Source organism: Lycium barbarum, chromosome 12, assembly GCF_019175385.1.
Source record: "Lycium barbarum isolate Lr01 chromosome 12, ASM1917538v2, whole genome shotgun sequence".
Classification (NCBI taxonomy): Eukaryota; Viridiplantae; Streptophyta; class Magnoliopsida; order Solanales; family Solanaceae; genus Lycium; species Lycium barbarum.
Genome location: NC_083348.1, coordinates 96,848,964 through 96,864,757, shown reverse-complemented (window position 1 = coordinate 96,864,757; position 15,794 = coordinate 96,848,964). Strand labels below are relative to the sequence as shown.

Below are 15,794 nucleotides of genomic sequence, written 5' to 3'. Positions count from 1 at the left end.
CTTGAAATCCTACTCCTGAAGTAGTATAACTTCAAAATTATTCCTGAAGTGGTAAGAGTTTGAACTTTACTCCGAAAGTAGTAAGTTTTTGATGACACCAGCAATGTCTAAGAAATATTTGATAGTACAAAATTAATGATCAAGTTCCAGAAGAGCCTAAATGTTTGTTTACAAGAATCATGACACCAGCAGTATCCGAATAATATGTGATTATGGAGAATAAATTAAAGGCTCCTGAAGAGCTTATATACTATTATGTCATTCATTCTAGATTTTAATATACAAAGTTGTTATGATCGAAACACAAGTTGTAGTAAACCCGAAGTTTACTAAAGTAAATGGCTATCATATCGGAGTTATAAATGATTAAAGGATTAAATATTTCTAAAATCACAGTGGGTAAGAAATATGTATATAGATGATTACCCTCTTTATTCTCCAAATTGTACTACACAAATATAAGCATGATGAAATCACATGTCACGGTAAACCAGAAGTTTATTGGTTAAATAAAAAAATTCATGTCATAGTAAATCAGAAGTTTGCTAAAACAAACATGGCATGGTAAACTTGAAGTTTACTTGTATAAGTAGTTTTACTAGTCGGCCTGAGCGATCTGGCCATCCCAATTCAAATATGATGTGCAGATTGAGTATTTGACATATATTGAAGGACTAGAAGATTCTTGGAGAATTTATTTTTGTTACTTGTTCTCATGATAAGTTGATTATACTGGCTAATGTTAGGATTGAATTTCTTAAATTCTGAAAAAATATAAAAGGTGAATATGGGCCCGTTCACCTGTTATGTGATGTCTTAAATAGATGCATCGATAAGACGGTCACATGTGCGTTTATCGTCAACCCGCAGTTTGACAGATGCAAAGTTACTTGCTCAAAATAATTGAGCTGAGAGCACAATTATCAGATTATGCAATCAAGATAATTCATCTTGTTAATGCTGGTTTATATCCAAGTTGGTTTAGCATTGAATGCCTCAAATGGTTTAGCATTGAATGCCTCCAATGGTTTAGCATTGAATGCCTCCAATAAATAGCTAAACCATTACTTATGAGAACAAAGTTTCACACGTTGATCTAAAATATGATATGTTGCATACAATAACACTTATATGCGTCTCACCAATAAATTATGATAAATTCTCCCTTCACAATTGGTCCATGGTCAGGAATGAGATATTTCCATCTAACCATTTTTATGTGCGGTATATGATTAATTAATTTACCATGACGCACAAAGATGGATCCCCCAAAGAAGGATGGATATATATTAGTTTTTCTAACATAAGGGGGAGAGAATAAGCAATAAGCAAGTAAGAAATATGCTATGAATTATCATTAGTATTGATCCTCATTCAAAAAGTAATTCAGGTTAAATGCTAGAAGCATCTGTTGATCCAAAACTAGTTTTGATAGTTCAGCTGCAAAATGCTCATATTAATATTAATGTCCCTGAAGGACAAAGTATACGACATGCATGAAGCATGGTAAATCAATCGGTTCCGAATGAAATAATCCTTGAAAAGGGAGAGGAGCAAATGATCAAAATGGTCATAATGTGAGGCAATGTGCTCTTGAAGAGAATACGACATAACACTTCATTAAATCTTATGAAAGGTTTAGGTACCTAAAATAATGAAAGTGATGAGATCTCAATAAGTTATGTCTCACTGCGAACCGATACAAATAATTTATCATCGACGATATCTTTGGTACAATATAGCGCAATATTGTAAAAGATTGTGAGGATCAAAATTCTACGTCTATTAAAGCATGCTAACGTAGAAATTATTATCAAGTGAAATGACGCATCTTGGTAAGTGTCAAGCTTATTGGACCTACTGTCCAGACACTAGAAGATGTTACATCATTTAAACAGAAAGAGATGTTGTCACATCCTATATGAATTACTTGACAAAATTATATGAAAATTTCTGAAGAATTTTAAATGCCTGATCAAGCATATAGAAGTTGTAGAAATTTGTTCATAATTCTTATATGAATTAAGTTAACCAAGGGGAACACGATTTTATCACCTTAATGAATATTTACCGACTAAGGGTACAAATGACTCTATTTATCCTTATGTCTTTGTGGAAATCAAAATATGTCTATTGTTGGTGCAAGTTGATGACTTAAATATTATTGAAACTCTTGAAGAGTTCTTAAAAGTAGGATATTATCTGTTGAAAGAAGTTGAAATGAGCAACTTGCAGAATTCTTTGATCCAGAAGTGTCATATCTTTATCCAATTGATGCACTTATATATTTTGTTATGACTCTGAGGGATTACAGTCATACTATGTTACTAGTGAATATGCCCGCGCTTCGCACGGTTATGAATATTTTTCTTACAAATATAAAAAAATGTGTTGTAGATAAATAAAATGAAGTTATTTTTGTTTATATCAAAGAAATATAATTTTACAATATAAATGCACAAAAAATACAACTACCATGCTAATAAGCTAATAACAGTAGACTTTGTGAAAAGAAAAAAAAGATGAAAAAATGGAAAATGAAGAGGGCTAAGAATATAACACGTGTTGACCTCTCTCAATTCTAAAATACACAAATGACCCAATATATAACCTGCCATCAACAAAAAGAAAAGGAAAAAAAAAACAATACAAAATAATTACTCTCAGTAATAACTAAGAAGTAAATTCATTACTTAAATACCTGTCAAAATTCCTGAAAACCTCTTGACTCATTCGATTTGTCATATTATGCCTTATGAACTTATGCACGATACCTGCATATTCATCATTATACCACCTATATATAAATATTTTTCAACAAAACTTCAGATGTAACATCAAATTCTAGATATATTAGTGTCTTCTAATCAACAATAATTTTAAAAAGACAATTGCATCACAGCATAGAGCGCTGTATATAAGCAAAAACTGAGGCCTTTAGGGAAAAATCTGTAGAAACGGAGAGCTTAAAAATAAATAATTATGTGAAGAATAAATTATATCTTTACATATACTAATCTAGGAAGGCAAATAGGTGTAAATATATTACCTTTCCTGCGCACAATGTGAGCAAAGGGATTTTTCAACTCTTAAAAAACAGTTTGACAAAAGGGGTTTGAATAGTCCCTTAGCAGCCGGTTCATTAGCTTCTATTTAAGGAGATTATTTTGTTACTTTAATTGTACGAACCTAGAATTTAAGAAGATTCTTTATTATTTTGTAACTGTGTCATCTTAATCGTGGAAGCTGTTAAAATCTTCCTTTTGCCAGGAAGAAATAATTAAACATAATTTAATAGGCAAATGAGAAAAAAGATAAATCAGCCTTATAAAGGTGGTCACATCACATTTTTAATGCCTATCTTTATACATAGATATAAAAAAAAAATTCTTTAACATTCAAATAATCATTTTCCCTCTAATTTTCATCATTTAGAAATATTAAACTTCACTAAATATTTAATTAGGTGAAATTATTTAAATCCCCCAAATTAAGGAAATGCACAACCACAAATCTTGGCTCAAATGGACGTGGATTGTTTCTCTTTTCCTTATTCCTTTTCCTTTTCGATTTTTACCACCCTATTTTCTAGTTTCACTCAAAATCTTATGGGAAACTTCCATAATTCTTCCTCTTCCTTTTATATTTTATGTACCATCCCAATACATCCATAGTCATCCTATAAATTCATCACATATAATATAATGTAAAGGAGTTCAGGAAAAACAGAAAAAGAAGAAGAGAAGGAGAATATAACTCCCATTAATGCTTTTGTTATCCTTGTTGCACATTCTTTAGTACCAAAAACGAAAAAATGTCCATGAAATTTTAAATACATCATGCTCCGCCATCCTAAATCATTTTCATGCTCATATTCATCAATGAACGTCGACAGATCGAGCTGTGAAGGAAGGCTTCGGAGACACAATGGCGAATCGTATCTTCTCTAGAGAATTGTTTTCATATCTCTTTGCTAATCCTTTGAAGGCCAAACCCGTAAGAAAAAGAGGTGAGATTTGAAATGGAAGAGGATGTGTGCTTAAAGTCGAATGCTACTAAAGTAGTATTTATAGGTTCGAGGCAAGTTACAATTATATTTATGTAATCAATGATTGAAGTAATGGGTTTAAGTAGGTAAAAGAATGTGGTTAAATAGGTATAAAGGAGAAATGTGTGTGCGCGGCTCATCAGGAGGGGAGAAATGCCTTGATAAAGAGAGGAACGTGGGTATAATTAGAATTATGAAGGAGATAAATGCAAATAATAAGAAATACCATAAATGAGATTCGTTGAACTTTTTGCAAACTTACTGGACATCAAATAGTGGGTAAAACATTAACATAACAATAGAGAAAAAAGATAAAGAAATAGTTTTGCAACTGATTTTGGTAGTTGAAGAGGCCAAAAACAGTAGTAAATACCGTATGATTTCAGTTAATTTTAATTAATAAACCTTTAAAACGGTTATTTGACTTTACTGCTTTGTCTTAAAATCATAATTGATTATATTTAGCTAATAGATTATGTAGAATTTTTTAAAAAAAAAATCCAAAAAAAGAGAAAATAGATAAATGTCAATGGAGGCCATAGAGAGGTGCCACATAGGATTGCCTATTGCTAGCTTTATATTATATATTGATTTTACATGACAGGCAAATCATATAAAGATAATATCTATTTATAAAGCAATTCAAGAACACACTTGGAGTGATTTTAACAATATTATATGCCGATGCAATTCTAATCAAAGACTGAAGATGTAGCAGCATACATAGGCTAACTAAAGAGAGGATTCATAAAAAGACAAGGCATAATTCACCATCTTCACACACGATTTCCAAAAGAATGGTGATATCAACATGCAACGGAGGGGTTCAAGTGATAATATGGTTGATTTGTTCACCAAGTCTCTACCAACTACAACTTTCGAGAAAATGGTGCACAAGATTGGAATGCGAAGGTTCAAGTTTTGGACTGTGTTCTCATCAGGGGGAGTTAATACGCGTTGTACTCTTTTTCCCTTAGAAAGGTTTTGTCCCAATTGGGTTTTCTTGGTAAGATTATTAATGAGGCAATGGCATATTATTAGAAATGTCTACTCTTTTTCCTTCACTAGAATTTTTTCCACTGGGTTTTTTCTAGTAAGGTTTAACGAGACACATTATCTATCAAATAGACATCCAAGGGAGAATGTTATAAATATTATTTATTATTGTGGATGTCTATCTTTAGAAGAAAATTTAGGATTTGTGACTTTGGACCAAATTACTTTTCTTTTATAAATAGAGAGGTTCTCTTCATCGTATTGACATTCCTAACAAGAGAAATAAGAATTCTCTCCTTTCTTCTCTCTTTCTCTACAATGTTCTTCTTCTAGTTTTATTTATTTTATAACACAACATGTGCCATAAACTTTTATTTTTTTTAGAGGGGGTGCAGTCGTGGGGTGAAATTTTTTTTAAACTTTTTTTAGTTAAAAAGAAAAAAAAATTAGGGGGAGGGGGGCGGGGGCAGTGGAGGGGCAGGGTGGGGGGAGGGAGGGAGGGATGTGGTGGTTTAGAAAACCCAAAAGAATTTTTTTTTTAAAAAATTGGGAGGGGGTGAGGGGTGGGGTGGGTGGGTTGTGGGAGTGGTTGGGTTTTGGTGGTTGGGGGGTGCGTAGTGAGTGGTGCATGGGTTGCGGGAGGGTTGGGGTTTGGTAGTTGGTGGGTTGGGTGGTTGGTGAAATGCCACTTGTGGACTTGTTTTCCTTACTTTGATTAGGGAAGTCATTTTCCTCATTTTTATGGAGCTTGTTTTCCCAAGGAAAATGTTTTCCAAAATTTTTGACCAAACGAACATGAGAAAATTGAAAAACATTTTCCGGAAAATATTTTCCTCCATACCGAACACACCCTAAGTGAATAAGTTTAGATGTCCTGATTATCATAAAAAAAAACCCATTTGATTGCAGAAGACTTTAAACGATCCTATCATTGCTAAACAATTATACATTACTAGTCAACTCGTCCGCGCTTCGCGCGGTCATGAGAGGAAATAGTAAATTTAGATAAGATATTATACTACATTTGATGGAGATATAAGAGAGAACTTTTGTGCACGCGTATAAATACGTATATTTACTCAAATTAGCTCCACAACTCTGCATATCTTTAAGTTTATTTCATTCAAATCATAAAGTATTTAAATGATTATTGTGATTGATGATCATGCATATTGCTATTCCTGTTACACCTCTGGATCACTTAATATATGATGCACATGTTACGATGCAAGTTATTTTAAATTTTAAATTAATCAGATACTAAATATATAGCTTATAAATTTTGCAAGTCATCTATTTTCCTCTAAAATGCAATGAACCCGTGTAGAATACATGCCTGCGAGCCCTTTTGCTATGCTTGGGAGTTCGAAAAATGTGTTTCCATTCTAGTCCTTTGACAAATCAAAATCTTCTCTTTTGCTGCATTGATTATCTAGAATGATTTCCATATAATTTATCCTGTTAATTAGAAGGACAAAAAAATGATACAAAAAGCATGCACACCTAGTCCCTACTATTTTTAATTTAATTTATTTAAACTATTAATAAGTGAAGCTTTTTGGAACGACGAAGGGTACAAATGTAAATACGCACGTCCCTCACACTATGCTCTAAATATCCACGTGTGCCCTTTTCTGCTCCATCTTGCTTCACTTTCTTCTTCTTCTTTGTTATTCTATTCATTCTGTTTTTGTCTCTTCTACATGTGCTGATAATTGCTCATTTCTTTTTGTCTTTGTTTTATTTTAGTTTGATATTTTTACCAAGGATTTTGAGATTTTCTCTTAGGGTTTGGAAATTTGAGGTTTTCAGAATTTAATTAAGTTTTCATTTCAGAGGAATTGAAAGATGTGATACTGACGATTGACTTAGATGCTTCTCCACGGACAGAGATTTGATTCGGAGATAATCGTGAATAGGTAAAATATCTTCTCGATTGTTCAAATTTTGGGCCCATCTGTTTACATCTTCTCTGTAATTGTATTTTGTGGTTTTCTTGATTTCTCAATATGCGACAATGCAGACAATTTATTATTCATTTAGTTGGAATATAATGGTTGCAAAATTATGATTTCACGGGTTTTGAAAGTAGCAGCCGATCAAGGGAAGAAAATGGCACTGCTTGTGTCGACTCTAAGAGGCAATTTTTGCACTTTGTTTGTTCTAATGTTATATGCTTAGTTATATTTCTAAAATTGTTGTGAAACCTATAGTAGATACGACTAAATAACAAGATGTGATAGAAATAAAAAAAAATAGCCCATAACCTGGTAATGGAAGAACAAAAACAATGATCCACTGGAAAAGGCTATGAACCAAAAAAGGTAAGCAAGAAAGTTATACTCAATCAAATTTTTCCCATTTTATTCAATCAGATTACTCCGTGAAAGTTTATTGGAGAAACAAATTGGAAGATTAAAGCTTTTCTCTTTATTCGTGAAAGAGTCGCGATGTTGATGAATGAGATGGAGTTTTCTTGTGCCTAGAGAACTACTAAAGAAGCAGCATAGCCAGTAACAACTTTCTGATACATTCAACCTTTATTTGAAGAAAGTAGAGAGTTCAAAAAAAGGTATAAGCAATAATTCTCAAAACTCAGAAACAAGTGTAATTGGATCAAGAAAGCAAATATTTTTTTATCTCTAATTTCTCTGTGTGTACTTTGTTCTATAGAAAGTAGGAAGATTCTTATGCATTTAAGAGAGGGCTTAAATCTGTAGTTTCAGTAATGAAAACTTTTAAATTTGTGTTTGAGGCTGTAGAGGGAAAACATAGATGTGGATTTCCAGATTTCTGATGTTGATGGTTAAACTTCTAGGTCTTATTGGTCTTGAGATGGATCTTCCAGTTATAAATATAAGTACCTTTATTTATCTTAATCGTAAATATATCCTTTATGTTTTCTTTGGTTGTGGTTAGCTAAAATATTGTAGCATCAAGTATTGGGTATCTTAAACTTTAAAATATATATATATATATATATTAATCTTAGGGATAATTGTTTTCCCTAAGCCGTAAAGATTTATTGCATCTATTGATTAATGAATTTCGTTTGTCCAGTGTTATTAGCAAAACAATGACAACAAGCCTGTAATGGACGGAGCAACTCATAGTGCTTGTTTCTATTTGGTGACCTGTCAGCTTGAGGAGCTAAATATGCGCGGAAATATCTAATGAGAAAAAAAATGTGGACTGTGACAACGAGAACAAGTCTAACAATCAAGACAAGCCTCATCAAATAGGAGGAAAAGGTGAGAAGCACAACTTTCAGGCAAAGCAGATCAAACGGAAATCTTAACAAGAAAAGGAAGGATGAAGAAGATGCAAGCAATGAAAATCCTGCAATTGCAAAGAGAACTCATGCTTTTTGGTCTATAAAGTTTCACAGGGATTCCTAATGAACACTTCACATAGAGCTTCATAGGAAGCTTATTGCAGCAGTTAATTATTTATGCATTGGAAGTGATTTTCTTTAGCATCACTGTGGTTAGTCTTTGTGTATCTTTTATTATATGCATACTTCCATATTAATGGACTAATTTTTTCGTCATGTCCGCAGGAAGATTTTGACCTGATGAATGTTGATGGAGTTACAAGAGGGAATGTGGCAAGCCATCTCCAGGTATCTTTATATATAGTTTCATATGTTTCCTTTAATCTGCTTTATATTTTTACAAATGGGATATATGTATGCAATCCATGTACATTGTTTATGAATTTTGAATTTGGTTGGCTCTTGAACTAAGCATGGAGAGAATTATATATCCTTTCTTTTATTACTTTGCTCTCTATCCTTTCTTTTATTACTTTGCTCTCTATAATCAACTTTTAGACTTCACCATAAAATCTGCCTTTTGTCGATATCTTTTCTTTGAGGAACACTTCTAAGATGTTGTGAAGTAGTAGCCGTCTGTTCTGCTTAAACGATAGGTTTGTACTGCGTAACTCTCTTTTGAAGCTTTTCATTCTCAGGAAAAAAAAAAAAAAAAACCTCTCTTTTGAAGCTTTTTGTGTAGTGCCACTAAATTTTTCCTCAAGTTACACAAGTTTATTTGAGTCTGTGAATTCGAAAATTAAAGAAGGTAAGCATGAATCTAAAAACCGAGAGCACAAAATCTTGTGAGATTTAGGCAAAAATTTCCTAAGTTTACTGCCTAGAAAATAGAACCTTCTGGTGGTAAGTGTGTGATAGGGTGGTAATTATGTTTTGGTTTTTCTGCTTCATCCATTGTTATCCTCTTAACTGATTATTACATTTTCGTTTGATATGTTTGTTTTTAATTGTTCTACTACGATCGGCTTCTAGCCGCAAAGAAGTTTTAACATAGTAGCTTGCCCCTTGAAGCCTTTCCTTAACATAGCCACGTAATGTGCATACGAATCTCATATTCATATAAATATTTGTCCTGCTTTGGTCTTCTAAAGTTGAAGAGGAACATAATAGAGTACAGTTAGAGCTATAAATGATTAACAAAAAATCATGAATGTTTAAAAAGAGGGAGGCCAAATTTAAGTTTAAGCTTTTGCTGGATTCAATTCAAGAAGTCTTTTCCTTTTCTTCTTTATTATTATTTTTTTTTTTTATAAAAAGGTAATTTCTTATACTTGCACAATTTCATGAAGAATCAGCAATATATCTTACTAGAAAAATTGAAGTGGCTTGAAAAAAACTACATTTTCAGAGTTGTTTCCTAGAATTGGTTGGTACACCAATTCTCTTAACCACAGAAATTTGCTTTCCAATTACAATAACAATAAGTTGAATTTTGCCCTTGTAAAGAATAGTGATTGAAAGGGTAATGCCCTTTGGATATTTTACTACACTCCATCAGGCATATTCTTGAATCTGATTCTACCGGGCTATTATTCATTTCAGCCTAACATTTGTTGTTGGGGAAGAGATATTGACCCACATAATATTGGTCAGAAACAAATGAAGAATCACATGTTTTCTTATGTTCGTTGTTGCAACTATCAATATGTTGCTGATAAAATACTTACTTTCTGCCATTAACCTCTTCCTGCTTGGGGCTACCAATAGTGAATAAGTACCATCAATACTTTTAATACATTTTAGAGTGGATATAAAGCACCTTTAAACTTCACATAATTTGACAGGTACTCTTCTTTCGATGAGGTCGGGAGAAAATGACGATGCTGCAGACGAGAATGGATGGAGGTTGCTTGAACAAGTTTAAGATGAGCCCCTATACGTAAAACCACTTGGTGTCATAAGTCATTGAATGCTTGTTTAGTTGGTAAAAAAGAAGTATGTGAATCTATGTTTTAGTTGTAAATATTAAATTATAATAGGTTCATTACTGTTAGACCAACTTTGAGATGAATGCAATAGTTTTTTTTTATATGGACAAGAGTTAAGTAACTCTTTAGTTTTCAAGTTAATCTTAAGAGTCTGGATTGGAGAATTTACATTTTACAGAGCGATGTGATCTCTTAAATCAGCTACTTAGGAAATTCTTTAGTGGTATAACAGTAAAGATAATTTATACTTCCTTTATAGTGCATATGTCCATCATAACTGCTGTAAAACATATGAGTTTTAGCTCCTATAGTCTTATATTCTACAACAAAAAATGAACTATACGAACAAACAATATTAAATTAGATTGTTATTGGTGTTGCAGTTACGTCTATGCTTTGTGATGAGATGAGTTTCAGATAGCTGGTTGCTATAGTTCTACTGAGTGCCAGGAAAAGTACATATGGAGGGTGGTTTAGATTCTAAACAGCCAATTGACACTTTATATTTCCTCCTTTCACTCAGTAATCAAGTAGTCTCAGCTGTTGAACTGAACAACCATTTTGCTGATATTAGGTTCATCCGGCTACCAGCTATAAGGTATGTTAAGATGACAGATTTTACTTTGAGGTAGTGCTTTATATTTTAATCTTCGAGCTTTGAGTTGGTGAACAAAGGAATATTACTTTTCCAGAATGCCTCTGTTATGTTATATTAGTTTCTCTGTATGAAAATAACTGAAGGTTACGTTCCATTACTCTTTAACTCTGTTTTTACTTTCTAGAGGAGTCTAGGCAATGCTTTTGAAGCTGAAAAGTCCTATTATTCGCCTTCAATAGTTTTTGGCTATGTTCCATCGGAAGGTTAATGATTTGATTTCATTCCTCTCTTAGCTATTGGCCCCTTCTATTTGACCTGATTATTGGCTTGATTTGATCATTTTTTTCAATGGTTTACTGTTTCAGTCATGAGTTCTATGATTCTTTTTTGTTAGTACAGATAGGGGAAAAGAAGATGCTAACTACTTTTGCTGCTTTGTGTTGCCTGTATTATAATTATTTGTTTGGCTGCTTGATGTTCTGTTATGTTTGAGTAGCTGTAGAAAAGCATCAAAATTATTTAGAAAATGGCAATGTCAGTAACAAAACAAAAAGGATGCTTGCTGAAACTCTAATCTACGAGCTCAAAGTATGTATTTTTAAGGAATCTATAACTAGATGTGGCTGATGGCACAATGCTTACATTGAGCATTATGCTTTGAAGTTTTAAGGTTCTCTCGTTATAGTTCTTTCATATGAATTTTCTTTATTTAAATTTTGATTTTGAGTGTATCAACTTACGGGATCCTAAGTTTGCCCGCTACCTAAACGAGTCAGTTAAGCATTATGTTTACCTCAAGGTGAGATATCTTATAATGTGCATCAGTATAAGACTCTAGAGGTCCAAAGCTTGTCACAACAGTTACTTGGTGACAAGGGGGTGAAAATGCTTCTCAGAAAGTAATGGCAGTTTCATGAACCTGACAAGATATGTTCGAGTTAATTGCTCTTGGTTTGGTTGATATTATTTTACTTTTATAGTTTTAGAAGGATTTTGAGGTTTTCCCTGTGAAATTGGGTTTTTCAAAATTTAATTAAAGTCTCCTTTCAGAGATGTACAGGCAAATTGAAAGATTGAATCTGACATGAATATTGACGATTAATCAGAATCTTCTGCACTGACAGAGATTAGATTCAGATGTTACGGCGAGTAAGTATAATATCCTACTATTGGATATAGTTTTATTTTTCATGCATATTGGTTGTTTCTTTTTTCGTTTGATATCGGGGTTCTTCATCGTCCTTTAGAAAATGGCATCACAGGTGACAGGTGCTCTTGATTAGAGAAAGATCAGGCGGTGCTAATGATGCACATAAAATATCTGATAAAATGTCCTGCAAGAAAATAGTGCCTACTGCATCAGGAGATGGCTCTACAATAGTTGCTGATACCTTGAAATAATACATAGAGATGATATCGATATGCCAGATATGTTCTCTTACTTTCTAATACTACTTGGACCTCAGGGAGCTGCTCTATTATTAGCTAAAGAAATAGATAAGGAGAAGCTTATTTTTCTGTTGTTGCATGTCTATGTCTTAGTTATTTGCTTTGCAACTTGAACTATTTTGATGCGTGATTTCCGTAGGAATGTGCAACCGTGGTAGTATCAATTATCCTCAAGTCCAATAGAAATTTCACCTTAACTTCTATTTGCATACAAGCCAATTGTTTGTGGATCTCTTTTTCTTCTGAGATTAATTATGATTTGTGGGTCAATACTCAGGACATGTTTATGTCAAATAATAAAATGTATAATGGTAATTATTCTTGGTATAAAGGATGAAAATAAAGAACTGAAAAAGAATAAGAAAGACAATATTTAGACTACATGGGAGTAAGAACCTTTTACATTTACATGCTTGGACCATTTCGCTTATTAGAATTGCATTGAGAGTTGATAAAAGTGCACATAAATCCTATGCTGAGAATTTTAAAAATTAATTGAAGAGTGCCCGTGTCATAGTTCGTTCATGTTTTAAACGGTAGAATAGGGGTGTGCTGCAATTTTGAAAAGCTGAAAGACAAAAAGTGGAAGAACAATGCTCCACAGGAATGCTCAAAGAATTCTTCCTTCAATAGTCTTCACATAAGCAATAAACAAGATACATCCTTATGACCGATTAGGCTCTTACTGGTACAATTTTGCAGGTGGTGGTTCCTTTTAGGTATCAGATATTCTCGATAATTTGACTTTTTCTTTTTGGAATTTCGGAAGATTCAAGTGACCAAATTAATGATGCTATTGAAAGGGTCCCAAGAGTTAAGTTTGTTGCTGGAGCTTTTGAGTACCCTCCGAGTTATAAGTCATTGTTGGATATTGTTTGTTATGAAGTATGTTTGTATTGTCTCTTGTCATCTGTAACTTTATTTCCTTTCCTCTATCTTATTTTGTTGAATTCTTTAACTGAACTTGAGAATTCAATAAAGAACTAGATCGAGGAACTTCAAATTGCTTAAAATGAAACTGAAAATCCTCTCAAGGAAGAGCAAACTGAATATAGAGGTTTACATCTTCTTTTAGATTAGACTTCTAGTTGCTCTTAGTTTCATGAGAAACATTAGGAATTCATTATCTGCTGCAAGATAAAAGTCAATTACAGTTACATGCTCTTTTCTTTGCAGTTAGTTAGAGCTGCATGTTCTTTTTATGCTTTGTACCTACGATTAGATTTAGACATGGATTTGAATAATGTCCTCTAGCTCTATTGCAGAACACATTGATATGATTTTTTACTTGCTTCTAATAGTTTTCAAGCTTCTATTAGCTTCTGGTATGTTGCATGCTTAGATTAAATTTACTTGGACTGTGAAAGATTATTGTTTCCATTTGTTGTATCATAATTAAAACAAATTTTATAAGGATGCTTAATAACTAAGATTGGTAGATACGTTTTAGACTTTTAGTTGATTTGGACTGTGAAGGAACCAAACTTATGTTCAAACTTAAGTTGAGACAGTACCTTATATTGGGTATCTAACAATAAATAGTTTTATATACTTGAGAGATAGACGACTCAAACTAGGATGTGAAGTGTTTCATAATAACCGATTAGAGAGGAAGAGTTGATTGGAAACTCCCTCTTCGATTTACCATCTAACACTTCATATCTGCTGCTAATCGAGTTCATTTTGTGGGAACACGATCAAGGGATGGGTTTTTCTATCCACAATTGATTTACTTCCTGAAAAATCTTCTAATGAGCTAAGGTGGCAGAAAGCACAACTTACACAGGCAAAGAAGAATCTGAGATGCATTTTTGAAGTCATGATGATGATGAGAATGGTAGTGGGCAGGTAATAGTAGTACTGTAAATTTCTATTACTTGCCAGGAAAAATGATCATTTTGATGTTTTTTACTCATTTGTGCACATTTACACCATAGTCAATACTAATACTATAAGAAGTATCAATGAACCAATAAATTTGTGCAACGTAAACATAGCCATTTAGTACTTCTGCAGCATTTTGAGTGAGGTATATTACTCATGAAAGATGGGATATTTGATCACATTATTAATCTTGATTTTATCTACGATAAAAAAATTTATGTTTCTACATTTGTGGGGTGTTATAGTAGTTGCTTTGCAGTCCAAATAGAGTTGAGACAGTTAGATATTGCCAATATCATGTAAATGATATGTGACAAATGGTTAGACCTGCTATTATTTTGGCATGTATTAGCTGTTCCGTATGCGTCCTTGGTATTTGTATCTGCCTGATGAGAAAGAATGATCATTGAGGTTGTAAAGTGATCGCAGTACTGACACTTGCAAAAGTGAAGTTTCCTTGTCAGTGGATCGTCGGCAATTAAGAAAACAACCTCGCATAATGACAGGAGCTTCTTTTAAGAATGCCAAAAGTTTCTCATTTTATTTTTCTCCTGGTTTTTGCTGTGTTTTACCCTCCTTTTAGTACTTACGATGTCACCTGACCATACGCTTTTCATTCTTATCTTTCTGCCCGTGGTGCCTCACTTAATTCATTCTTTAAGAATGTAGATGGCCTGGGAGATTCATTCTGCTGATTTCTATTGTGTTTTTGCTTGAAGTCTTTTAAACCAATTTTATTTTTTTATTCTGCAGGTTGTCTATCAGTACTAGAAAAGACACGTTCAAGGCACTTGATGCGGTGGAAAATATTGTAGCAGATTTTTTTGTAAGCCTTTTTCACTTATATTCCCGTGATATGTATTCTAAGGATATCATTTGAATCAAAGAGCCTTCAAATATTGTGAAATTTTTTGTAACTAAATCATTCCCTTTATGGACTAATCCTCTTCAATATTTCTTTTCAGGTCATGAAAGAGTTTCATCCGGCAACAACTTACTTTTGTTATCAACCACAACTGCTGAATTTGTTATCAGTTACAACTACCAAAATTCAAATTCCATGCCACTCTAACATATCTCATACATATGTTGGTCCACTTATAATTCACTATTTCTGTCTTTCTAGCAAGCTCATTGTATAACTTTGTTCCCCAAACGAATATAATGTACTACTAAGCATAATATGTTAATATTTAGTTTAATCATGTTTTCTTTATTTCCATCTCATTAGTGTAACGCAAAATGCCCGTGCCTTGCACGGGCACAGGCTATCTAGTATTTTATAGAAATGAGAGTTGTGGAGGACGAACAGGTATGAACAGGGGCATTTTTGAAGTTATATTGTTTATCATGGGTATTTTAGGTGACACGTGTTGAGACAATTGGCTGCACTTCTAGCATTTATTTCCTCCGTGCATTTTTACTTGTTCACTTTTCACGTTCTTGCTGAATATTTATTCTCTTCTCATGTATAGACGTATGCAGTTCAATTGTAACTCTCCTACAAAAATTTATTTCCTCCGTGCATTTTTACTTTTTCACATTTGACTTTTCACG

At 33.0% G+C, this 15,794-nt stretch overlaps 1 long non-coding RNA gene across 7 annotated transcripts; it reads left to right on the top strand.

The window, feature by feature from the left end:
- Positions 1–6,679: 6,679 nt before the first annotated feature.
- Positions 6,680–15,558, top strand: LOC132623687 (uncharacterized). 7 transcript variants are annotated; one of them, XR_009576331.1, is made up of 10 exons: positions 6,680–6,963; positions 7,488–7,616; positions 8,186–8,530; positions 8,604–8,666; positions 10,163–10,313; positions 10,690–10,904; positions 11,955–12,053; positions 12,167–14,201; positions 14,991–15,063; positions 15,203–15,558. It is a non-coding gene; the product is annotated as an uncharacterized LOC132623687 (long non-coding RNA). The 7 variants fall into 7 exon arrangements; XR_009576329.1 differs by lacking the exon at positions 7,488–7,616; XR_009576328.1 differs by lacking the exon at positions 7,488–7,616 and having other exon boundaries at positions 8,105–8,530; positions 11,965–12,053.
- Positions 15,559–15,794: the final 236 nt, after the last annotated feature.